General features: G+C 41.6%; 2 long non-coding RNA genes across 6 annotated transcripts in view; one reads left to right on the forward strand and one right to left on the reverse strand.

Moving 5' to 3' along the window:
* LOC129695546 (uncharacterized) lies at positions 1-16,374 on the reverse strand. Its single transcript, XR_008723186.1, has 3 exons — positions 15,793-16,374; positions 5,065-5,233; positions 1-1,645 (listed from the first exon to the last, which is right to left on the reverse strand). It is a non-coding gene; the product is annotated as an uncharacterized LOC129695546 (long non-coding RNA).
* The window catches only part of LOC129695545 (uncharacterized), a 27,848-nt gene continuing 15,777 nt past the window's right edge, over positions 15,730-27,800 (forward strand). For 4 of the 5 annotated variants that reach the window (XR_008723182.1, XR_008723183.1, XR_008723185.1 and 1 more), the window contains exons 1-2: positions 15,730-15,854; positions 16,496-16,563. This is a non-coding gene — a long non-coding RNA (uncharacterized LOC129695545). Of the gene's footprint in view, positions 15,855-16,438; positions 16,564-27,800 lie in introns of those variants that run through there. The other variant, XR_008723184.1, reaches the window with a different exon arrangement.

Below are 27,800 nucleotides of genomic sequence, written 5' to 3' on the forward strand. Positions count from 1 at the left end.
ATCAGATCTATAATATTATACATGAATATAAACGTCAAACTCAAGTTTTATGATTAGGTCTTTGATTAGGGAAAGGTCGCTTTACTGAGGCAGCATGAAGTGTAGATGGAGTCAATGGCGGGAAGTCTGGTCCATGTGATGGACCGGGCTACATCTACAACTCACTGCAATTTCTTATGATCAGAGCTATTTCAAAACCAGGCAGGATTATTTCTATGGAGCATCTGTAGAAGTTTGTTCGAGTCATTGGAGACATACCAAATGTTCTCAGTCTCCACAGGAAGTAGAAGCATTGGTGTGTCTTCTTGGCTGTTGCATCAATAGAGTTAGAGCTATAGAGGCACAGAGTCATACAGCAGAAGGACAGGCCTTCAGCCCAACTGCACTAGTCCCACCTGTCCATGTTTCAACCAGATACCTGTAAACCTTTCCTCTCCATGTACCTATCCAAATGTATTTTAAATGTTGTTACGTTGGTCTAAAACAGATTATTGGTAATATTAACGCCAAGGAACATGAAACTCTCAACCATTTCCACTTTGGCACAATTGATGATGATTGGAGCATGTACTTGCCATGTTTCCTGAAGTCGTTAACTAGCTCCTTTGTCTTGCTGACATTGTGGAAGAGGTTTTGTCCTGACATCATGTTACTAACATGTATGTGTGGAAAGGAACTGCAGATGCTGGTTTATACTGAAGATAGACATAAAGAGCTGGAATAACTCAACGGGTCAAGTAGCATCTCTGGAGAAAAAGAATGGGTGATGTTTTGGGTCGGGACCCTTCTTTAGACTACTGACATATGTGTTGTTACAAGTAAGATTTATTTGTTCTGTTTCAGACTATATGAGTGTGGAATTCTCTGCCTCAGAGGGCAGTGGAGGCAGGTTCTCTGGATACTTTCAAGAGAGAGCTAGATAGGGCTCTTAAATATAGCAGAGTCAGGGGATATGGGGAGAAGGAAGGAACGGGGTACTGATTGGGGATGATCAGCCATGATCACATTAAATGGCTGTGCTGGCCCGAAGGGCTAAATGGCCAACTCCTGAACCTATTGTCTAATGTCTATTGTCTATTGACAATAACTTACTCTTGACTCATGGCTATATTCTTTAGCTCCTTTCTATACTCTGTCTCTTCATTGTTCATGCAAAGAGGTTTTTATATTTAGGGTTCATTCAAAGATTTAGTCACAATTAGAAAAAATAAGAAAATTCAGAACGTAGTTCTGCATAAACCCTGATTTCTAATTATTGATGTTGGCAGAATCTGGTCATTGTGACTGCTGACTTACATTGCTGGCATTGAATACAGAAAACAAATTATTCAAACATGGTCTCCTGTTTTAGGCAAGTTGATAAACACAATTACGCCAGAGAGATACAACTAATTTCAAACTCTCTTCGCATATTTATCAAGCGTCAACTCCCCCCGTATACATTTCTAGACAACATTTTTTAAATAATTCAATATATCACAATCAATATTATTTTAATATTTTATTGAATATATTTTCACAATTCTTCTTGCATTCTAACCCTCTTGAAATTTGTCATCAGCGTAGTTTGTAGAAGCAATGATAAATGCCAATATCTTTAATGTCTCCTTGAATGTCCATGCTTCTACTTCAGTAGAATTCCCAGCTATAAAGAACCGTTCAATGTTTTTATTAGTACAGTGTCTGGGGACAATGTTCTTTTAACAGTTCTATATTTTATATATTTCTCAAATTGAGATTGTGTAATTGGCTTTCACTGGAACCTTTAGGTTTTATTTGTACAATTCAAAGTAATTGTATACCAATTTGCAATTAAAATTTGAAGATGCTGATATTTGGTTGCAGTATTCCACAGCCTGACCTAACACATGCTTTTAGAGTTTTCAGTATTATTTTTGATACAGTAATGTCCACTTGTATGCTGCTATCATTGTTGTAACCATTGTTGTGCTAACATGTGTGAAGTGATGAGTGTTGAGTGTTGAGGGGTTGTGTGAGCGGTGTGTGTGGGGGGGGGGGGGGGGGGTGACCTTATAGAGGTGTATAAAATCATGAGAGGAATAGATCAGGTAGAGGGACAGAGTAGGGGAATCGAGAACCAGAGGACATACCTGTAGGTTTTGGTGAAAGGGAAAAGATTTAATAGGAATCTGAGGGGTAACATTTTCACACAAATGGTGGTGGGTGTATGGTATTCGCTGCCAGAGGAGGTAGTTGAAGCAGGGACTATTACAACATTTAAGAAACAATTAGACAGATACATGGATAGGACAGGTTTGGAGGGACATGGGCCAAATGCAGGCAGGTGGGACTGGTGAAGATGGGACATGCTGGTCGGTGTGGGCAAGTTGGGCCGAAAGGCCTGTTTCTACTCTGTATGACTATGACTATGATTTTATGATATGGAGGAATAAAGGTAGGAAGCTATATGATGGTCTTAACATCCAGTTCAGCACAGGTATTGTGGGCCGAAGGGCCTGTTCTTGTGCTATACTGTTTTATATTCTATTTTTTCTATGCATTATCATAATTTCCTGTATTTCAATCTTAGATTTATAGATCGGATTAAAAGTAGGGTCATAGCGTTTCATTTTTTTGTAAACTATGAACTCCAAAGAAAGATGCACGAGACAACCAAACTCTCAGTCAAGGGGTTGGTTTTAAGAAGGGTCTTAAAAGGAACAGAGGAGAAATCGAGGATTGCGGAGGGAATTCAAGGGTTTAAGGCCCATTCATAGAACATAGAACTTAGTACATTTCAGCACAAGAAAAGGCCATTCTGTCCACAATGTCTGTGTTGAACATGATGCCAAGATAAACTATATGCAATTGCCTGCACTTGATCCATATCCCTCTAGTCCCTGCACATCCATGTGCCTATGTAATAACGTCAAACACCACTAAAATATCTACCTCCACCAACACTCAAGGTTCCAGGTACCCACTACCCTCTGTGTAAAAAAATTGCCCCACTCATCTCCCTTAAATTTTGTCCCTCTTACCTTAAAGCTATGGCCTCCAGTCTTTGTAATTTCCACCCTGGGAAAAAGACTGTCTGACTGTCTCTCACTTATATACATCTCTCAGGTCTCCCCTCAACCTTCAGTATTCCAACAAAAACAATTCAACTTTGACTTTCTATTTGTTTAGTTTAGAGATACAGTGTGGAAACAGGCCCTTTGGCCTACCAAGTTTGCGCCGACCAGCAATCACCTATACACCAGTTCTATCCTACATACTAGGGACAATTTTCAGAAGCCAATTAACCAAAACCTGCACGTCTTTGGAATGTGGGAGGACAGCACCCGTAGTAAGGGTCGAACCCAGGTTTCTGGAACTGTATGGCAGCAACTCTACTGTTGCAGGAGGCTACTAGCATGGAGGACTTGCAGTGAAGCTGGATAGAGACGGTGGAATATTGGTTAATTTCATTTTTACGGAGAGTTGAATTCTCAAAGAGCCTGGAACTGGCTCTGGTTGATGGTTTCACTACATGATGGATTCAGCAGCAGGGGCAGAAACAGATCCCCTTCTACTTTCTAACTTTACTAAGAAATGCAACTACCCAGAAATCTCATTGCACAACCTTTTTTCTCCCCCAACTTTGTTCCACAGTATTGATTTTCGTTTTCCAGAGTGAAAAACAAAAATAAACACATCCAGAAACTGATGGTAAGTCAGTCTCGTGTCATTGACGTGATTTCCACATGTTAGAACAGTGCAGGGGATGGGATAGGGAGAAGTCTGCTCGAGTTCCCAATTAATGTTGGTAACCGGTTTAATATTGCTCAAAGGACACAACTTGTGGGCAAAAGACATCCTTTTGGGAGGATGTGAGGAAAAATATTGTTTTTATATAAACGGTTGTTATGATCTAGAACTCGTTACCTGAAAGGAAGGCGGAAATAGAGTCAATGAAGACTTTTGAAAGGAAATTATAAAGTCACGTGAGCCAAAAACATTAATGGGTCTACAGTGAACATGAATGTGAATAAATTGCTCTGCAAGAGCCAGTATGAATTTGATGCACTGAATCATCTCCTTATGATTCTATAATGGCATTTCTTATGTTACAGACTATAGTGAATTTGATTGAGAAGTCTTTGTGGTGGAATAGTTTGCTAACAACTATTGTTCAGCGTCTTGCATAAAGAACAGCCATTTGGATAAGTCATGTTGGAACTGCTTACATGATTTATAAGCAATGATTTGAGAACAGGAACCATTTTTTAACAGAAGTAAAATTCCAAACTATTAACTTGCAAATCATTTGAACATACAAGCTTCAGCATGACAAAATATTCCTATTTTTACCCAGAATTCTTCTGGTAGTGTGAAGTTCTGATAAGTTTGTGTTAGCATTGAATAACATGTTCTCAATGTGATAGATTGAACTATCCACCATTAAGATCAACATTTTCAGTTCTGGTTAGTTGCCAGCACAGCATGCAAATGCACTATGTTTGTTGTAGACTTAAGTCCAAATGAAGTATTAAGGTTTCATCCAATTGTTTAAGTAAAGTCATGAATTTAAGTGCAGTAAACTTATACCATAACCACCTACAATTCAATGCAATGCAAAGCGTTAAATCGAGAATGGAACCACTTTAGCCTCTTCACTAATGCATAAAACAATTTAAAATAAATTGCAGACAAAAAGAAACAATAGGCAATGTAAAAAGAAAATTAGTACAGGGAGGACAAATTAAAAGCATAACAGCAAAGCAAATAATTCTCTAATGTTTCTGTTGCCCTCTCTCAGTCCCAAAAGAACAAATTTCCCTTTAAGTTCTGATGAAATGCTTATGCCTGAAGTGTTCTCTTTCCAAAGTTAAATAAAACAGGAAATACTGGAACCCCTGCTTCTCTCTCCACAGATGCTGCTGTTTCTAGCATTTTCTGTTTTGGTTTCAAATTTCCAGCATTTTGTTTGATTTACATTTTCTTTCCATTGTAATTTAAGTCTGGTACATTTCTATTTGTATTTTTGTTGAATTGTTGAGACCTAGTCTACCTAGATCCACTGTCCCAGATTTTTGCAAGAAAAATGATATCACTACTCACCATTTTGACAGAAATATCATATCACTGTAATTGTCTTCATAGAGCAACTGCATAGAAACTGCTTCTTCTGGTAGATGAGTGAATAACTGAGATCATAGGTTTAAAATAATTGGATAAACCTGGAGGCGAAATATACATATTTTGTTTTACTCAGAAGAGTTGTTATGATCTGAAACACAAGAGCATAAAAATCTCATGCATTTCTTGTTCTCCCCTTTATAAACGTGTTTGTAGTCATACGAATATTCATGCCCAGCTTCTCTTGAGCTCTCTTTATTATTCTACATAATCATCGTTGATCTAAGTTAAGTGGATGTGGGGAGAATGAAATTTGTTAAGACAGGATAGGTGTAAAAAGTAGGTGCTTGGTGGTCAGTGGCTAAAGAGCTGGTTTTCTTTCTATTTCTCTCCAAAGCTCTACGGATCTCCAAATTGATCCATTTCTCAATCTCCCCAAATCTTAAAAAAAAATGTCAGTCTTGCATATAGGCAATAACTTCAACTCTGCCTTAAATGTCTCACTCCTTATTTTGAAATGATGTCTCTTAGTTCTAATCTCTCCAACAAAGGGTAAAAAACATTTTGTCATCCACCGTGAACATAAATCTTAATCATTTAAGGAGATCCTCTTTCCTCCAAACTCCAAGATATAGGTCCCATCTCCCCAATCGTTTATGCGAGGAAATCTCTGTCATCCCAGGAAACAATAAAGTACTGTAGTGGCACCTGCTGGTGCCCGCAGGTAATCAAACCCTGCGGTTGGGTGCCTCGGACATGTGACTCTGGGGAGGGGTTGTGTTTCGCGTGCTTTCTAGGCGATGCCCCTTCAGTCGTTCAGGACCACCATTGTGGCTGGATCTGTGTATTGACTGTGTTGAGTTGTTTCATTGATTGCATCGTTTTATTAATAAAACTCGTTTTGGAAAATCAACTCTCGTCTCCTGTCCATCCCGATGACGTTCCGAAAACCACCATCATCACCCCGTTCGGCCTGTTCGAGTGGCTTCGGATGCCTTTTGGCCTAAAGAACGCTGCGCAGGCGTTCCACCGGCTCATGGACCAGGTCGGTCGGGGCCTGCCTTTTGTTTTCATTTATTTGGATGACATGCTTGTCGCCAGCTTTTCCCAGATGGAGCATATCCCCTACCTCCGTCTTTTATTTCTGCGCCTCCGTGAGAACGGCCCGGTAATTAACCCCGCGAAGCACCAGTTTGGCCTGCGTTCCATTTCATTCCTGGGACACCGGGTTACCTGCAGGGCACTACCCCACTCCCTGCAAAAGTTGAGGCCACCCGGCAGTTTCTCCGGCCGCTCACCGTCAAGGGGCTACAGGAGTTGGTCGGCATGGTGAATTTTTATCACCGTTTCGTGCCAGCGGCTGCTGCCCTCATACGCCCTCCCCTTTCTGGTGCCTGGCGGGCAAACTGCGGGATCTGGTGTGATCTGTGGAGACAGACACGGCGTTTGATGGTGCCAAGCTAACGCCACCATGCTGGTGCAACCGCGCGCGTCCGCTCCCACAGCGTTCACCGTGAATGCCTCGGATGCTGCCGTTGGTGCAGTTTTGGAACAGTCTGTTGACGGCCGTTGGCAGCTGTTGGCAACCGTTGGCATTTTTCAGCCGGAAGCTGCGGGCCCCTGAGTGCAAATACAGCGCTTTCGATCGCGAGCTCCTAGCGCTCTACCTGGCCATCAGGCATTTCAGGTATTTTCTCGAGGGCCGCGCTTTCATCGCGTTCACGGACCACAAACCCCTTACTTTCGCCCTCAGTAAGATCGCGGATCCGTGGTCTGCCCGACAGCAGCGACACCTTGCCTATGTCTCGGAATTCACGACAGATATCCGACGCGTAGCTGGGAAGCTTAACATCGTCGCTGACGCCTTGTCCCACCACGCCATTCCCTCCATTTCGGCCCTCGACCATGGACATGTGACTCTGGGGAGGGGTTGCGTTTCGCGTGCTGTCTGGGCGATGCCCCTTCAGTCGTTCTGGACCACCGTTGTGGCAGAATCTGTGTATTGGCTGTGTTGAGTTGTTTCTTTGATTGCATCGTTTGAACTCATTTGGAAAATCAACTCTCGTCTCCTCCACCAAAGTACATCCTTTTACATCCAGGATATGTACATCTTCCCAAAGATGAGAGAAGATCTGCATACAACAGGTGTGTTCCCATGAAAACTGCACACTGGCCTCACCTTGCACTAAATGTTATTTCCTTATCATGTATCTATACTCTGTGAATGGATTGATTGCAATCATGTATTTCTTTCAGCTGACTAGTTACCAAGCAACAAAAGCTTTTCACTGCACCTCAGTAGACGTGAAAACAAACTAAACTGAACTGAGCTGAACTGAACTGAACAGAATTGAAATGAACTACTGTTGCAGGCTTATGTTACTTTTGTTTTTTATTTCCAGAACAGTTGCAGAATCTGACTCACTTTGCTAGATTCCAACCCAAGAGCGGAACTCGCTATCAAAACATGGAGGGGATGGGGGACACAATTTTTTGGCAACCACGCGCGCACGCGCGCACACACACACGCACGCATGCACGCACACGCACGCACACGTGCGCGGCTTCGGAGGCTCAATCCAGCGCTAAATGCAGCTCAACTCTGCCTGTCTCACCGGGTTAACTATAGCCCTGTCTGAACTGATGGGATACCAGCGCTACTTCTCCACGCTGGCCATATTTCCTGCAGGAAGGCTGTAGGCTCACCTGGCGGGACAGGCAGAGTTGAGCTGGTTTTAGCACTGTTTCTCTGCACTGGCCCGTCTGATTCCTGACCAAATATCCTATAGCGGAGGATCCTTGCTGCCGACCATGGGGGGTACTCGGGAGGGGACAGGACAGCATCGGTGACCCGGCCGGGTTCGATCCTGGCTGCGGATGAAGCGCAGGTTTGTGTCACGTCTCCCTCCTCCAATCACCGCACTCTATCCTCAGTCCCACCCCCCCCCCCACCTACTCCCTCCTCCAATCATCGCACTGAACCATGTCCAGCCCCCATTGCCTGCTGACCGATGTCTCTCTCGTCCAAACGGCGCCCTCGATCATCAGTCCCATCCCCACTGTCTGGCGGAAAGCGGAGATTTCACCGGGTTTTAAAATCCGGATTAAAAAACTTGGAGGGGGGGATGTCCCCCACCTCTCAAATCATGGAGGGGACGAAAAATGGAACTTCCTCAATAGGTCAAACAGCATATGCAGAGAGAGAAAGTGTTAACTTTCAAGGTCAAAACTTCTTCAGGATCATTATTGTATTTTACAGAATTATGAGCTCTTTAATCTAAGACTATCTTCAAGATCTTAATACATTATTTTTGAAACGTTGATCATCACACCTATGAATTAATTTCTTAATCCACTTTAGCCAGCTCATGCCTTTATATGGCTTTAATAATATTTATGACTGGTTTCATGTTTAAGAATCTCACCATTGAACTCAGTGTCAAATTATGATCATTTTTCCTCAAAGTGTACTTTACTATGATATTACTAATTAACTCTGTCTCATTACAGTTATGTGATCTAAATTAATCTCTTCCCCATTGATCTCATTACATATTGTTCTAGGAAACTGCAATCTATCAAATCATCGTCAAGAATACTCAAACAAAAAGGATTTGAAAATATGTAAAATTAACTTCTCTCATAGGTTTATTGGCATATGCCAGAGAGAGACTATATGTTAACTTTCTAGATCAAACACTTCTTCAGGATCATTATTGTTATTATCAGGGCCTATAAACTATTAATCTAAGGTGACTATCTGACAAGATCTTAATGCATTATTTTTGAAATGTTGACCATACACCTATGAATGTATCTTTTCTTAATTTTCCCACTTTGCTGATGCTGATATCTCTGTTAATCTGATGCCAGATCATTCCTTGCCACCGTTTATGTCATCATTAACAAGACCATGATAACTCTTCCGTCTTCACCAGACCCATTGATCCTTCTTTCTCTGTGTCAAAAGATCTCATATGCTTTTTTGCCTCAAAGCTTGTTCTTTACTATGCATATTACCAATTAACTCTGTCTCATTACATTATGTGACTCTAAAAAAGTAATCTCTTCCCAAGGGATCTCATTACATATTGGTCTCGAGGAAACTGCAATCTATGAAATCATCGTCAAGAATACTCTTGCAAACTTGATTTGACCAATCTATATGTAAATTAAAATCTCTCATATTTATTGGATTGCCATTAATGCACACTATATTTAGCTCTGATTCACACATGCTCAACAGTATAGTTATTATCAGAGGGCCTATAAACTATTTCCACTGGTGACATCTGACCCTTGCTTTTCAATTGATTTGGTTGCTGTGCAATGTTCGATAAACTATTCCACTGACGTTATCTTTTCCTTGATTTTCCCATGTTTGCTGATGCTGATTCTCTGTTCTGCTGAGCACAGATCATTCCTTGCCACCGTCCTTATGTCATCATTAACAAGACCATGATAACTCTTCCGTCTTCACCAGACCCATTGATCCTTCTTTCTCTGTGCTCAAAAGATCTCATATGCTGAGATATTTGCTCTCCAAGCTTGTTCCATTTCAAAGCACACTACCAAGGCAATGGAATGGCTGGTGTTATCAGATTCCATTGGGACTTTTAAAAAGGATCTGACATCCAAGGGAGGGAAAAGAAGAATGGTCTCGACGAGCAACGTCACCCACTACTTCTCTCCAGAGATGCTGCCTGATCCCCCTGAGTTACTCCAGCATTTTGTGTCTACCTTCGAGGGAAAAGAAGCAGTGGTTTTCTTCAAAACAGTCAAATTGAAGAATTCTTAAGAACTTGATTTAAATGGTGTATAGAAAGTCACATTAATATTTGGGAACACGAACAATATTTGGAGGGGAGGGATAAGCAAATCAGAAAAAGTACAAGTAATTTTATGTAATAAGACTCCATAATAATAAAATAAATGATTCTGAGTTAGATATGTTGCTCAGTAGTAATACGTCCTGCATTCTTGATCGCATTGTCCTCATCTGGAAAGAAAAGGATATACCAGGAGACCTGAAAATGCCACTAATGTGATCATCTTCTAAAATGGAGGCAGGTCTGAGTCTTGTAGATGCATAGGGATTTCCCTGCTGTATGCTGGGGATACTTCTGAAACTTCTCATCCCATTGACCAAGTAGCTCCCTGCATCGCTGCGTGGATTCAATCCATGCACATTGGATATGATGTTCATCACATGACAAGTCCAAGAAAATGCAAAGATGGCATAAGTCAATATACAAGGCTGTTTTAACTCACGAGAGCCTACTCTATGATTATTCATAGTGTCATGGAGTCTTAGGGTCATACAGCATGAAAACACCCCTGCAGTCCAACCTGCCCACGCTGACCGAGATGCCCCATCTACACTAGTACCCTGTGTTTGGCACATATCCCTCAAAACCGTTCCTACCCATGTTCCTGTCCAACTGTCTTTTAAATGTTGCTGTAGTTCCTGCCTCTATTACCTCCTGTAACAGGTTGTTCCATATGCCTACCACCCCCTGTGTGACAAAGTTGCCACAGGTTCCTATTAAATATTTTCCCTCTCACCTTAAACCTACAGTATGTCCCCAGGTTCTTGATTCCCCTGCTCTGGGTAAAAGATGCTGTGTAATCATCCTATCTATTCCCCTCATGATTTTATTCACCACAATAAGGTCACCCCTCATCTCCTGCGTTCCAAAGAACAAAGTCCTAACCTGCCCAACATCTCCCTATAGCTCTAGCCCTCAAGTCCTGGCAATATATTCATGAATCTTTTCTGCACTCTTTCCAGCTTATTGACATCCTTTCTATATCAGGGTGACCAACATTGAAAACACTACCAATATGGCCGTAACAATTTATTGTACTTTCTGTTCTTCTGTAACATAACATCCCAACTTCTATACACAGTACTCTAACTGATGAAGGCCAATGTACTAATAGCCTTTTTGAACCACCCTATCTACCTGTGATGCCACTTTCAATGAACCTGCCTTCCTAGACCCCTGTACTCATCAACATTCTCCAGGACCCTGCCATTCATTATGTAGGTCCTTCCCTGGTTTGACTTCCCAAAATGCAAAACCTCACACATCTGCATTAAACTCCATTAATCATTCCTCAGCCCACTTATCCAACTGATAAAGATCCTGTTGTAATTTTTGATAACCATCTTTGTTATCTATGACACCACCTACTTTAGTGCCATCTGCAAATCATGCCTTCTACATTCTCATCCAAATTGTTGATATAAACCCAAAACAGCTATTGGGCCCAATACCGATCACGGAGGCATACCACCAGTCACAGGCCTCCAATCTTAAAAAAACAACCTCCCACCATCACCCTCTGCCTCCTTCCATGAAGCCAATTCTCTATTCAGTCAGCTGGTTCTCCTTGGATGCCATTAAATTTAACCTTCTAGAGAAGCCAATCATATGGAACCTTGTTAAAGGTCTTGCTGAAGTCCATATAGATAATTTCTACAGCTTTGCCATCATCAGCCTTTTCAGTTATTTCTTCAAAAATCTCAGTCAGATTCATAAGAAAATCATGAAAAACTATGAAGCAATATTGTGTCCATCTTTACAATATCGTGAAAATCATGCCCCTCCCTAGTCAATCTGAAGAAGCATCAGTGTAACATTACCCCAACTTCTTTTGCAATCTTCCCTGCCCTTGAGTCTTATCTCTCCTTCAACAAATATGTTATGGGAGTATAGCTACTTGGGGGAAAAGATTCAACCATTGCTGACCACACTTCACAACAAGGATCACCAGATATCTCCGAAGTTGGGCTGCAAAAGCAGATGCTGTTTATGTTTCGCACCAAGCCCTAAGCCTTTTGATTAAATTACCATTATATACACGAGGATGGGCCTTGTACTCAACATCTGCAGAACAAGCATCGACCAACAGCCCCAGCTGTGCTGAACTGCACCGCACTGTCAGCCAACAATAACGGTTCATGGCAAAACCCTGGAAAACAAAGAGCACTTTTCAAGCCTTAGGAACCACCTCTCAGAGAAGACATATTGATGATGAAAATAATCATCCCTTACAATGCCACAGCAATGCCTGTGTCGCCAATTGAGATGTTTGAGCATCAAAACCGCCTTTCTGCCAGCAAATTCATGATCTACTGGGCAGCAGTGATCCCTGTCTCCTGCGGCCTGCAGCAAGACATTGGGAAGATAGCATCAGTGATGTCTCTGCAAAAAGTCTCCCAATCTTCACAAAGGGTAAGGGAACAAATGTCAAAACACAAAGTGCTGGAGTAACTCAACAGGTCAGGCAGCATCTCTGGAGGGAATGGACAGGCAATGTTTTGAGTCTTCAAAAACCCGACCTAAACTGTTGTCTATCAATTCACTCCAAGATGCTGCCTGACCTGCTCAGTTACTCCAGCACTTTGTGTTTCACTCAAGATTCAAGCATCTGCAGTTCATTGCATCTCCAGGGAAGTAATGTCAGTCCTTTTCAAGGTCAACATTCCCAGCACTGAGGTCCGCGTTCCACCCAGCCGGTTACATTGGACAGGCCATTTCACCTACAATTCTAGATTCTAAAAATGGAAGCTTGATTCTATGCTCTGACAGGAGAAGAGATTAACAGATGGACAAAGGAAAAGATTCAAGGCGTGTTCTCAAATCTTCCTTGAGAAAATAATCCTCCTTGAGAAAAAAATCCTCCTCATAATATCCCCATTAACTCTTGGAATTCATGGTCCATGGCCATTCAAAATGGAGAAGAAGCATTTAGGTTGTAACTAGACTAAGTGGGACCCGTTGGGTCCCAGCATCATACAGAAGGGCTGGTCATCCAACGCAATATTCCACCTCTCCACCAATTCTAATATTGGTGTCCAGTTGGGGGGGGGGGGGGGGGGGGGGGCTTTCTGGAGCGCTAGTATGGATGTTGTGGGCTGAAGGGACTGGTTTCCAGAGGGCTAGTATGCACATTGTGCGCCAAATGGATTCTTGGGCTGGCGTCTCAGTCAATCAAGCCTGTTGTGCTGGCAATTCATTCACTCACGGCTGGTGGGCTGGTGGTTGACACGGCTAATCCTTGAAATTCTATTTCAAGCAGGGTATAAGGCCACCAAATTCAAGTGCAGTTTCTTACCACTTCTAGCAGGGTGCAAGGCCACCAAATTCAAGTGCAGTGTCATACCATTTGAAGTAGCGTGCAAAGCCACTAATGACAGCGAGTCGTGACCTCTCCCTCCTCCATCTTGCAGAAACTGAGCCACACCCACATTTCCGGGTTTTATAACACCCCCCCCCCCACCGACCACCCCCACCAGAAAAGGTGTGGCTTTCATGGAGTGATTGACAGGAGAAAGATTCTCAACATTTAAAAAAAAATAACACTTTTATTTTTCACTGATGGGGAGATTTCTCTGCACCTGCTCAGCGGAGGGGGACTGAGTAAGATGGCCAAAAATCACAGCCTTAAGTGGTAGCATTTTATCTAAAATCAATATACAGTATACACAGTGCAAACAGGAAGTAAGTGCATTTACAGTAGTGCCTTTTAACTTCAAGCCAAAGCACCCAAGCCACTATTTGCCGTAGTAAGTAGTGCCTTTCAACTTCAAGCCAATGCACCCATGCCATCATTTGCAGTAAGTAGCAGCTTTCAACTTCAAACCACACCCAGGCCACACCCAAGCCACCCAAGCCACCATTAGCAGTAACAGGTGTCTTTCAACTTCAAGCCAAAGTAACCAAGCCACCATTTGCAGTAAGTAGTGCCTTTCAACTTCAAGCCAATGCACCCACGCCCCCATTTGCAGTAAGTAATGCATTTTAACTTCAAGCCATTGCAGCCAAGCCACCATCTGCAGTAAGTAGTGCCTTTCAACTTCATGCCACCATTTGCAGTAAGTGGTGTCTTTAAACTTCAAGCCACACCCAAGCCATCATTTGCAGTAAGTGGTGTCTTTCAACTTCAAGCCAAAGCACCCAAGCTATCATTTGCAGTAAATTTGCAGTAGCCTTTCAACTTCAACTTCAAGCCAAAGCCTTTCACCAAGCCACCATTTGCAGTAAATAGTGCCTTTCAACTTCAAACCAAAACTCCCAAGCCACCATTTGCAGTAAGTAGTGCTTTCAACTTCGAGCCAAAGCACCCAAGCCACCATTTACAGTAAGTAGTGCCTTTCAACTTCAAGCCAAAGCAACCAAGCCACCATTTGCAGTAATAGTTTGCAGTAGTGCCTTTCAACTTCAAGCAAAAGCTCCCAAGCCACCATCTGCAGTAAGTAGTGCCTTTCAACTTCAAGCCAATGCACCCACGCCCCCATTTGCAGTAAGTAATGCATTTTAACTTCAACCCATTGCACCCACCACCATCTGCAGTAAGTAGTGCCAATAGAACCAATAGAGGCACATTTTGCAAGCTTTAGAACCACTAGACATTTTTTGGCAAGCTTAAGAACCAATAGACATTTTTTTGCAAGCTTTAGAACCAACAGACATTTTTTTGCCAACTTTAGAACCAATAGACATTTTTTGCCAGCTTTAGAACCTATAGACATTTTTTTGCAAGCTTTAGAACCAATAGGCATATTTTTGCAAGCTTTAGAACCAATAGACATATTCTTGCAAGCTTTAGAACCAATAGAGACACTTTTTGCAAGCACTTTGCAAGCTTTAGAACCTATAGACATATTTTAGAACCTATAGACATATTTTTGCCAGATTTAGAACCAATAGACATATTTTTGCCAGATTTAGAACCAATAAACATATTTTTGCCAGCTTAAGAACCAATAGACATATTTTTGCAAGCTTTAGAACCAATAGACATATTTTTGCCAGATTTAGAACCAATAGACATATTTTTGCCAGCTTTAGTACCCATAGACACAATCTGCAAGCATTGTAGAACCAAAAGAGACACTCTTTGCAAACATTTTATAACCAATAGGCACATTCTGCAAGCATTTTAGAACCACTAAGGACACTTACATTTGAGTAGACATGTGTTCAGTGTTATTCACAGCTCAAAGAAACGTGACCCTCTGCCTTCATCCATCTTGAAGAGACTGTGTGGCACACCACTTCCTGGTTTTATAGTCCCTCCCCCCTGCCGCCAGCGGGGGCAGCAGAGAGAATGGGGAATTTTGTTAAAACATTAATATCTCTGTCATTTTTAATCAACGGGAAAAATCCTCAGCACACATGCGGCGGAGGTGGGCTCTGAGCAAGTTGGCCAAAAATGACAGCCGTAGGTGGCGGCGGTCTCTCGGAAATCGCAGCACAGATGGCCAAAACCGGTCAAGAACAGACTTTTAGTAATATAGATGAGAAGCTCAATTCTCTGCACTGGAACTACTGAGTTACTCCAGCACTTTGTGTTTTGACATTTGTTCCCTTACCCTTTCTGCACTGGAGCTCACATAAGTAGTGGAAGGTGCACACCACCTCTTAAACCACTCCAGATATCCATCAGGCACCTCAATCCTCATTTGTGTAAAAGTCTGTAGTTCCCACATTGACTTCATTAGTCATTTTAGAACATGCAAAACGGGAGTGGAAGCAAGTCACCCTCCAGCTCAAGGGACTGCCCGAAGAAGAAGAAGAAACATTAGGATTAGCTCCGTTTTTACTGAGTGATGAAGCAAGCTCGCAGTCGCCACATGGTCTACTCTATATTCCGTTCCTTATGTTTTTAATAATTCCTCAGGTTAACAGTTAATCTCACCTCTGGTTTCTGCCAAAAGCATTGTACTGTTCAATCAAGTAACATTTGAAAGCTCCAGTCAGGTAAATGCTTTGTAATCACAGCCAGACTTACAGTACTCTGTCTCTCTCTCTCTCTCTGTCTCTCTCTCTCTCTCTGTCGCTCTTGCTCTTGCTCTCTTATTTCCCTCTCTCACACGCTCTCTATCTCCCCCTCTCTCCCTCTCCCCCTCTCTCTCACTTACAATATATAACAGGTTTTAAAAATATATATATTTATCCAATGAACATCCTACATATTTATTAAACTTAAGTCCAATGTTCTGTAACTCATAATTATGAAGTCACATTAAAGTAGAAGAAGTACAGGTAAAGAATGATTTGGCTAAATGTTGCCATAGGCAGAGCCTTTGTGCAATCAGTGCACCACTGAAAATTATTATGTGATCATATTTCTCTAATGTATCCTTGCTGTGCAAAGCCCTCTAGTTGTAATGTAATTCACAAATGTTGTTGTGTTTTGTCAGCGGTAAAAGGATTCAGCTCTGAAACGTCTCCCTAAGCTGATGTTATCCAGACAGAGAAGGGTGGGTTTGCCACAAATTAGGATCACAAAGAAAGAAAGAAAGAAAAAAATGGGACTCCTAACATGTTGGGACTTGTGGTGGTTTGAGTATTGAATAACTTGGTAGCCTACTTTACACTGTATGCAATTTTTCCCAAAGGCTGGAAGCATGTGCCTCAGTTAAAAATGGTGGGTAAATGAAACGAGCTGCCAGAGGAGTTGGTTGAGGTAAGTACTATAACAGCATTTAAACACTTGGACAAGTACATGCATAGGAAAGATTTAGAGGGATATAGGCGAAACACAGGCAAGTAGGACTAATTTAGATGGATCATATTGGTCGGGCGGCATAGACGAGTTGGGCTGGAGGGCCTGTTTCGGTGCTGCATGCCTCTACGACGCTATGTGTACTTCTCATCTGGACCCAATTGATAATTACTCCATTATTCAGACCTTCCTGAGAAATGCATATCATTGCCAACATGAAAGTTGGCAATGATAATTTATTAAGTCTATTCCAGCCATCAGTGAGATCATGTTTATTAAGTAACCTAACTGGATATCTATGTTTTTTACCATAATCCTTGATTCTTTTGAGTTGCAGTTGCTCTTGCAGTGGTAATTGGTCCATCGATTATTTTTTCTCTACTTTTTAGTTTTGGTTAGTTTCGGGACACAGGCCCTTTGGTCCACCAAGTCCAAGTCGACCAGCGATCCCCGTACACTGGCACGGTCCTACATACACTAGGGACAATTTACAATTTTATCAAAGCCAATTAGCCTACAAACCTGAATGTCTGGAGTGTGGGAGGAAACCGGAGATCACACAGTGAAAACCCATGCAGGTCATAGGGAGAACGTTCAAACTCCGTACAGACAGCACCCACAGTCATGATCAAACCCGGGTCTCTGGCGCTGTCAGGCAGCAACTCTACCACTGTGCCACCATGCCACCCTTTTTGTGGACAGAATATATCTGGGCAACTTTACTTACGATCTATATGTATTATACTTCAATGTTATTAATCTCATCATCGCAATGGACCAGCTTGGTTAGAGTCACAGCTAGGTTTGTCGACAAGCTGATCAGGAAGGCCGGCTCAGTGGTTGGGGCTGAGCAACTGACGGTCCAGCAGGTGGTAGAGGCCAGAACTCTGACCAAACTGGGTTCAATAATAACCAACCCCACTCACCCACTCCACGCCCTGAAGGTGATCAAGGGCAGCATCTTCAGTCAGAGACTGATTGCACCAATGTGAAAAACTGAGAGATATAGGAAGTCTTGTATACCAGCTGCCATAAGGTTTTATAATGCACAAAAATAATTTTGCATTTTTTTAGTATTCATTCATTGTATTTTAACTTATTAAGTATGGAAGCTATCTGAGGAAATGTGTGATGTTATGTCTGTCTTGAAGCTGTTGTGGCACTGTAATTTCCTGTAAAGAATTATTAAAGGATCTAATCTAATCTAATCTAATCTAATCTAATCTAGTCACTTCAGCATCTTGGAAGTTGTTTAGTCCTGTAAATTTAACAGCTCTTGGCTGTTTCTTAATGCAACACAGATAAAAGCTATTTATCTCAGATGTTCAGTTCAAGTGTTTATACCAAGACTATTACTTTAATTATCACTTTTCACCCATCTCCCATTTTCTTCCGGTCTATTCGCCATTAAACATTCACCATACTTACTACTAACTCCATCTGTGTTAAAAATTCCAACTGCCCCAAGTGGCAAGAAGTTTCACATTGTTACATTACTTTTCTGAGGTTGTGTGCATAGTCGTTCGATGTTTTTTAAATAATATGGTTCTACTAATGCAAAACACTAGCAATTTTGCGGATGACACAAAGCTGGGTGGCAGTGTGAGCTGTGAAGAGGATGTTAGGAGGTTGCAGTGTGACCTGGACAGGTTGAGTGAGTGGGCAGATGCGTGGCAAATGCAGTATAATATAGATAAATGTGAAGTTATCCACTTTGGCGGCAAAAACAAGGGGGCTGATTATTATCTCAATGGGGTTAGGTTAGGTAAGGAGGAGGTGCAGCGAGACCTGGGTGTCCTTGTACACCGGTCACTGAAAGTTGGCTTACAGGTACAGCAGGCAGTGAGAAAAGCTAATGGAATGTTGGCCTTCATAACAAGAGGATTTCAGTATAGGAGTAAAGAGGTTCTTCTGCAGTTGTATAGGGCTCTGGTGAGACCACATCTGGAGTATTGTGTACAGTGTTGGTCTTCTAATTTGAGGAAGGACATCCTTGTGATTGAGGCAGTGCAGCGAAGGTTCACGAGATTGATCCCTGGAATGGCGGGACTTTTCATATGAGGAAAGATTGAAAAGACTGTGCTTGTATTCACTGGAGTTTAGAAGGATGAGGGGTGATCCTATAGAAACATATATAATTATAAAAGGACTGGACAAGCTAGATGCAGGAAAAATGTTCCCAATGTTGGGCGAGTCCAGAACTAGGGGGCCACAGTCTTAGAATAAAGGGGAGGTAATTTAAAACTTTTTCACCCAGAGAGTTGTGAATTTATGGAATTCCCTGCCACAGAGGGCAGTGGGGGCCAAGTCACTGGATGGATTTAAGAGAGAGTTAGATAGAGCTCTAGGGGCTAGTGGAGTCAAGGGATATGGGGAGAAGGCAGGCACGAGTTATTTACAGGGGATGAACAGCCATGATCACAATGAATGGCGGTGCTGGCTCGAAGGGCCGAATGGCCTCCTCCTGCACCTATGTTCTATGTTTCTATGTAATGCTTTTCCTTCTAGTAATTAAGTGATGTCATAAAGAAAATTAATTTGAGTCTCAGTAAATTTAGGCATCAAATCTTTTAACTTTTATGGTATACGTTCTGCATTAACCACTTTGTTTCTATGGGAGCCTGTTTAAAAAAAAAAATCATATTAATCATTTATACATTGTTTAGCTCCTCCTCTACTGCTCCTAGAAACTTGATATCTAACAGGCAACTGAGTAAAGCCAGATGCAAAGCAACTTCACAATAGCTCTTGTTATTCCTTTGTCTTACACAAGCATTCCATCGTCATTTTTAGGCAAACAAAACCCCTCTTTCACTCTGTTTAAATGATACATTGTTACCATCCAAGTGCCTTGTCATCTTACATTATTTGCTTGGTGGTTCCATGTTACATTTTCTCCTCCCTACTCCCTGCAAATCCTCCCAATCACAGACATTTCTCCTGTTATTCTACCTCTGAACCCTTTGAGGGCCCACTTTTAAATTTGGCTACAATAAAACCTCAGCAGAATTTCCCTGAGTACATACCACTTTCTTGCAGTGATATGGTTAGCACTTTTATTATAAATGCATCATATGGAATCTTTTAAGACCATTAAAATTGTGTCAATGATATTGTGATAGATATATGAGCAAATACAAAGGAGAGAGTAACATGATCTGGCTTGGTAAGCATCCAGTGGTGCTGCTGTGCATTTATGTTAAATAACTCCCTTTCTCACAGAATGGTCTTGCAATTAGTTGAAAGGCCACAAATAAACTCGGAATATGGGTTTTCCCCCTGTTTATGCTCGAGATTCATGACAGTGAAAAATAGATTTGAAATCGAAGCAGCATGCCCTGAAGAGTCGATGGAATTAAAACAAAAATATTGTAAATAGACTGTTTGTAAATTAAGGCAAATTCATAAAGACAATGTGGTACTAGAAAAGCTGCTGAATCCAACAGTTCTGCCTTGCATTAGCTTTCAGATTGAGTTTAACATGGATATAAAATCTAAAGCGTGCTGTTGTATTATAACACTTAAGTGAATGCATACTAGTTGGAAATCATAAGTGAGGAGTTTCAAAGTAAATTTGGGATTGAGATTATTACATCTAGAAATCAGTCTTTGCCTCAGTGGACATGTTAGGCCAGTAAAGCTAAAGCTAAGGACAAAGTGCAAGAGACTCCATTAGCAACTTTCTCTTATGCAAAAGCCGGAGGCATTTAGTGATTGGGTTTCTGATTCAATTCCAGGACACCCTGCAGCAGAAGGAAGAACATATTTCAACTACAGATCTTCTACACTAAACTAAAGCACGTAGCACTTTAGCAATGATTTGTAACTAGACTGTAACAGGAACTCTTTGCCTCATTGTGGTCAAACATACCTCAGAATAATACTAATTATGTGTAAATTCAATGGGAAATATATCAGTTATTCTTTGTGATGGGAAGAATCCTTTACTGGTCAAATTACTAATGTGTGTAAGCTGGCCCAGAATAACATCAACGTCATCATCAAATCATCAACACTGATTTCCATATGTGGTCATACTTCTATGGAATGCTGAACTTAGCTGATGTAAAGCCTATTTGTAGTTTAGTTTATTTTAGAAATACAGCATGGAAACAGGCCTTTTGGCCCACCGAATCTGCGCCGACCACGGATCCCCAAACACTAATGCTATTTTACACAAACTATGGACAATTTACAGTTATACCAAGCCAATTAGCCTACAAGCTTGTACATCTTTGGAGTGTGGAAGGAAACCAGAGATCCTGGAGAAAACCCACGCAGGTTACAGGGAGAACGTACAAACTCCGTAAAGATAGCTCCCGTAGTCAAGATTTAACGCAGGTCTCTGGTGCTGTAAGGTAGCAACTCTACCACTGCACCACTGTGCTGCCCTATTGTTAAGGGAAAGCTTTCATTAGATTTATTGACTAATAGTATGTAAAGCAGATATATGATTGATTAAGAAAGTGGATAATTTTTTGACTGATAGAAAGTTAAGAGATTTTTTTTAATTTAGTTGTCAGAGATGGTGCAACATGGGGAGAGGAACTCTTATTATTTTTTGAGGTTGAGAAATTATACAATGCAACTTGCAATGATTCGTTAAAAATATACCCCTTTTTCCATCCGTTTGGAAACCATAAAAGGCCAACCACACTTTATAATCCAAATGTTTCTTCTTCTTTGGCTTTTGCTGTAATTTTTAAATGCTGGAGAAGACCACAATGGCCTGGGGAATCAGGACAGCTGCTCTGTTTCTTTTGGAAAAACGTTCAAAGTGAAGCAATGTTGGTTATGTTTGGGTTAGATGGGTTTCCCCTCAGAAAGGGATATCAGTCTGCATGCAAACAGATGGCAAAGCAACTTACCATAGCTTCTGCAGTCATTAGGTCCGCCATGTTCATATGCAGGAATTTTTTTTAACACCTTGAGGAGGTTTGTTGAGGTGAATGGATAGCAAATAATTTGATTTACAATGCCCTGTTATGGAATGTTGGAAACATATACTTCTGTTTCTTACATAACTACACAGCCATGTGGAATAGTTTAGTTTAGTTTATTATTGTCCTGTGTACCGAGATACAGTGAAAAATGTTTGTTTGTGTGCTATCCAGTAAAAAAAAATGAATACAATCCAATTGTCTACAGTGCACAGATAAAGGGTAAAGGTGCAACATTTAGTGCAAGATATAATATTGAAGCCTGATAAAGACCAATTAAAGATAGTTCGAACGTCTCCAATGAAGCATAGGAAGTCAGGGCTGCACTAGCTGATAAGAGGACTGTTCAGTTGCCTGATACCAGCTGGGAAGAAACTGTCCCTGAATCTGGAGGTATGCATTTTCAAACTTCTGTACCTCTTGCCTGAATGGGAGAGGTGAGAAGACATTGGTCCTTGATTACAGATCACTGAATATATACTGATCAACCAGCATCTCTGCAAAGAATTCTAAGCTAATACAGTATATTCCATGTTCATTTATCAAACACCACTCTCGCTCCAAGGAATCATTCAATGATAATACAAGAAATCACTCAATACATTATGTCTACAGCTTGCTCCTATATTTTTAATTTCAAAGACGCTTTCGCATTCAAGGATCTTGAAACAGTCAGTGTACTATGAATCTCAATATCACTGGAGGAAAACAAAACTAGTTACGGGAAGCAAGCAACTGGTGCCAGCACATTCAACCATGAGCCCAGTAATAAATGCGTGGAGGAATTTGCTTTGCTTTTTGTGGGGGAATACTCTGTAAACACGGGATAAAGTAATGTTATTGCCCAATCCCTAGCTTCAAATTAATAACATTCTTATTTCTTCTTCTTTCTGCTATGGATTTGTCACAGTCAGTCATCCTGTCAGTTTAAGACTTATATGTGCAGCAAAACAATATAGCATACCATGGGTTGCCTGGTGAAGTATATTTTGAACAATGTTGGGCAGAAAGCAATAAATGCGTCTACACTAATATTAATTCATTCTCTTTGTTTTCCTTTATCTACAGTATTTTATCTATACCTTGATATTAGTTTGAACATATGGCTTATGCCTGTGGATGACTACATATCAAGTCATCCCTCAGACTGTATGTTGGAAGATAGAGCACAGTATTCTGTGTGGCCAGATGGTTTCAATTGCTGCTTTGGTGGGCGGAGAAGTGTTCTTTATGAGGATTATAAATGGCCAAGATCTTCCATTTTCCTCTGGCAGTGAACAATATGAGCTTATAGTTACATTGCCAAGACCTATATAAATTACAAAACACAAAGTGCTGGAGTAACTCAGCAGCACAGGCAGCATCTGTGGAAGGAATGAATAGGTGACAATTTGGGTCAATACCCTTCCAAAAAATCTGCTATGTAGAGCAGAATGTGAAGAAGGGTCCCAAATCAAAATGTCACCTATCAATTCCTTCCACAGATGCTGCCTGACTGAGTCACTTCACCACTTTGCATTTTATTTTAGACTCCAGCATCGGCAGTTCCTTGTGTTTCCAGGTGGCACATTACTCATGCATTTTGCTGTTGTGGATAAGGTCCAAATCCAAACTGGGGAAGTGATAAATACTGTATGCTAAATGGCAGGAAAATAATGTTTACTTATTTTTCGGTTCCCGGCTACTTCTCCCATTGAAACTATGAGCTTTCAAGACTGAACCAAGTTCAATGATTACTAATTCATTGGGCAGTTTTCCAAGGCAAAAGTACTGAGAATTCTTTGAGATTTGAACCTGTGGAGCACCATCAATGGTGCATAGATGCCTTGGTATTGTAATTCACTGAGCAGAAGTTAATGGGCCTGTCCCACTTAGGCATTTTTCAGCAGACTGCCGGCGACTGTCAAACACTTTGCTTCCTTCACCAGCCCATGTGAATTGTTTAAACAGTGCTCTGCCACTTGCCCTGTCTAAAAAATCCACACAGGAATTTAATAACTTCACAAGATGCCAAGCCAAGGTGATACAGACACACACTTCAAAGCCAAGGTGATACAGACACACACCGCGATGAACAGGAAGGTTGGTGCTGTAAAAAGACAGCTAAAGCACAGGGTAAGTCCTTTAAAAGAGGGGGGGAGGAGGAGGAGGAGGGAGAGGGGGGGGGGGGGGGAGAAGGGGGGGAAGGAGTGGAGACAACTTTTAAGAAGCCAGCGATACACGGCTGTGAAGCTCGGCGGACATTTAACATTACCAGTCGGTTATCCTTGGTTCTGAAAACTACTGCTTACCTCTTTATTTCCCAAATGAGCCAATGAAATTCACTGGTTAGCACTGGCTACAACCTATGAGATCCTCCGAGAACCTTCGACCTCCTGGCAACGCACTAGGACTTTCTGGCGACCCACCTGTGGCTCGAGAAATCTCGCTACTCTCCATTGCGGCTTAATTCTAGTCGCCGCTAACTTTTCAACATGTTGAAAAATTCACGGCGACCATAATGAGGCCGCGACTAGTTCCCAGAATGCGGGAACTCCTCGCGACCATGAAGGCGACTCCCTGACAACCACCCGCGAACATGTGGGGACCATGTGGCAAACGCACAGTCTCCTGCAGTCGCCTAAAAAGTCGCCTAAGTGGGGCAGGCCCATTAGGGCTTCCATCATCTTTGGTTGAAAAACACAAACCTTCATCTTGTGAAGTTATTAAATTACTAAATTTCAGTCTGTAAATGTTTAATGTGCAGGCTAAAAACCGGTTCTTGTGCATGGATGTGTGCTGGAATGCATGGGAAGAAGTTGATGACTGCTGAAGGAATGGCGTGAGATTGAGAAAGACAAACAATTGCTAAAGTTACTCATAGGTTACTATGATGAAAGAGCTCAAACCAAGTGATAATATAATTAGACAACCAATGGAGACCTTGTAGGAAGACAATGCACTCAATGCTGACAAATGTTACAGAGGCGGATAAAGGACTAGAGCAACTAGAGACTGCAGATGCTGGAGTCTTGAGCAATACATAAAATGCTGGAAAAACTCAGCAAGTCAGGCAGCATCTGTGGGAGGAATGGACAGGCAGGAAGTTCATAAGTGAATATGGTTACCTTGCTGTTCCTCAGAGGTATTGTGAATTGTGAGTTTGATTAGGCTGCAGCAAGAGATATTTCTGGCTTGAGATATCCAAAACATGGAGTTTTAGAAAGATGGGCATGGACTTAGGAGGTTCCATTTGACGTTGAAACTTCAGCAGTAGATCTTATCTTCGAGAGGTTGGTGGGAGAGGCGATAGTGACAACCTCGATATGGAGAGGTAAAAGTGAAACAATTCTTGAAGAAATAAAAGCAGTTCTAAAACTTGTTGTTTGTTAGCTTCAGACAAAGGAAAAGATGGGTGTTGGGATTGGAGAAAAATGGTAACAGATAGCCCAGGAGATAAATGCAAGCAAGAGGAACTCAGCAAGTAACCACAAGCCCAGTAGCTATCTTGAGAGAAAAAAAACCTCCTAATCTCCTCCCTCTCCTCCTGTCTTCATTGGGGACATCCGACACCCACTGGTGCCATATTGTTTGACATACTTGCAGCCATATGCTGTGGCTGCAGGCTGAACATACCACAGTGCTATGCAAGGACTTCAAGTGTGTTCTTCCAGAAGAGTATAAGCAGCTTTAAAACTCAATTTTTATTTCAAATCTAGATTTATTTATTGACATTTATTGACAATTTTCTGCACTCTGAGCTGCACAATGAATTTTGCACATATCATGGACTGAACACAAGATCAATAATCTCAGGCGTACCAAGAGCATGGATCAGCACAAGAGAGATTGGTGCACAGAAGCAACCCAATTTACAATATGAAGTTCTCGATTAATGGTCAGTATGTGAATAAGGTGAAAGTAGACACAAAATACTGGAGCAACTCAGTGTCCATGGAGAGAAGGAATGGGTGATGTTTTGGTCGAGACCCTTCCACAGACTGCAGATTTTAATATGTTTTGTCTGATGTATGATGGTGATCAAAAAAATGATAGCTTATTCTGCATGACCCATTGTTCAGTCTGAAGAAGGGTCTCGACCCAAAACGTCTCTCCATCTCTCCATAGATGCTGCCTCACCTGCTGAGTTACTCCAGCATTTTGTGTCTACTTTCGATTTTATCCAGCATCTGCAGTTCTTTCTCACACATTTTGTGAACAAGGTGATACTGGTCAGTTTGGTAGTGTGAGCTGGTTGTGTATCTATTTTTAGTGAAGGTATGAGATGTCAATGCCTTTATCAGGCGCTGTTCCTAAAACCTACCTTTGCATTGTGCCACTTGACAGTACGGTCTAGTTTAAGACAGCGCAAACAATTACTACTCCACCACAACAATGAATCAGCTGTTGAACATAACGGTTAGGCTAAGGCTACATCTGGAAGTAGCAGCATTGATACTGATTATAATTGAAGCTACCGGCCCTGGCATCTGTTTTTGACAGTGTCCCCACACTAACTAAGGCCATGTACATCAGCTTTGGAAGTTTCAGTTGGAGCCAGCCACGTTGCGCTTTCTGCATCAACCAAATCACGTTGTGGTACACAAAATCTGGACAGGAAGTAAACTGGACTGGACAGCTTAAACTGATGTGCATTCAACATTTCATCAGAAGCAGGCAACAGAAGAATTTCCCTGACTGTTTTAGCACAGATGGCTAACAGTTGGTAAATGCATGAAAAATTAGGTCCAGATTTCAATTGCATTCACTATGTGTACCTCCCAAAAAGGCATTCCTGCTGTCTCTTTTGTTGCTTTACTCAAATCTTCCACAAATTTAAAATAAACTCAAGTCCTTGGCCATTTGCAAAACAAATAAATGGTTCACGTTATGTGGCGGTGTTTCCTATATTCCTTTTTTAAATAATATTTCATAGTGAAAATGGTAATCATGTGGAATTTAAACATGTCAGCGTTTTCTCTGATAGATTTTAATATGTTTTGTCTGATGTTTGATGGAGATCCTTACAGAGCTATGATTAATTTGGCTCCGGACAATAAACAGAATATAGAACTGGATTTGGAAATGGAAGCAAATGACAACAGCTTTTTCAGCAGATATTAGCCCACAGGGAGGAGAAAATAGTCTTACCTCACTTTAAGACTGATAGTCATGGGGCTAGGGGTGGAGAGGGGGGGGTGGCGGAGGGGGTGGTTAACAGTGTTGCAATAGCCCCTGGGCTAATCATTCACGATGTACATGCATATGCATGTAATATATGTTTAACACACCTCTCCAAAAGCAGTCAGTTTAAAACTCCTGCCTGTGTCTCTCCCCCAAAGTAATCAGTACATTTCACGGAGGAGATTTACAAAAAGGCTACTGGACTGTAGCGCTTTATTTATGTAAACAGATTGGATGGGGCTACCTCTCTTTTGCAGTTTTTTGCCTCCTTCTCCCATTAGTCTGAAGAAGGTCATGAACCAAAACATAATCTGTCCATTCCCTTCACTGATGCTGTCTGACCCAGTTCTTCCAGCATTTAGTTTTTGTTATTGATTAAAATGTATTGTGTCGGAGTAAACCTGCAATGAAGGGGTGGAGAAAATAAATAACGATGCTGGAACACTGTAAAGGGTTGAGAGAGTGTAAATGGGTGGTTTATGGCATGGATTTGGTGGGCTTATTTCCATGCTGGATCTCCTCAAGACTATAAGAAATTTTACAAGCAGGAAGAGGCCCATCAGGGTAATCTTCTTTGATAAATCAATCACGCCAGCAGACTTTTCACTACGAGACCCAAACTCTGTTTCCAGGACAGCGTCTTCATCTGGATTCTTTCTGCTTTGGTTATTTACCTGACAGTTTAGAGTTTGGAGTTTAGAGCTACATCATGAAAACAGGGCCTTCTGGCCACAGAGGCCATGTCGGCCATCGATCACCCGATCATTAGTTCTATGTTATCTCATATTCTCATCTACTCTCTACACCCTAGATACAATTTATAGAGGCCAATTAACCTGCAAGCCCTCACATCCTTTGGTTGTGTGAGGAAACCGGAGCACCTGGAGGAAACTCCCGTGGTAACAAACTCCAGGAAATTTCCATTAATAGCAGGAACATGACAACTTATAATATTAATCAGCTGACATTTGAGTATTTCGAGCAGGAATCGTCATTTCTATCTGAGAGCACTACAACTTGGTCTGTTTCCCTGGTTCCATACAGTTCTTTTCAATTGAAAGATTGTGCCTGCCAAAAAGTACCACTCCCCCAAAG

This window comes from Leucoraja erinacea, chromosome 3 (assembly GCF_028641065.1).
Source record: "Leucoraja erinacea ecotype New England chromosome 3, Leri_hhj_1, whole genome shotgun sequence".
NCBI lineage: Eukaryota > Metazoa > Chordata > Chondrichthyes > Rajiformes > Rajidae > Leucoraja > Leucoraja erinaceus.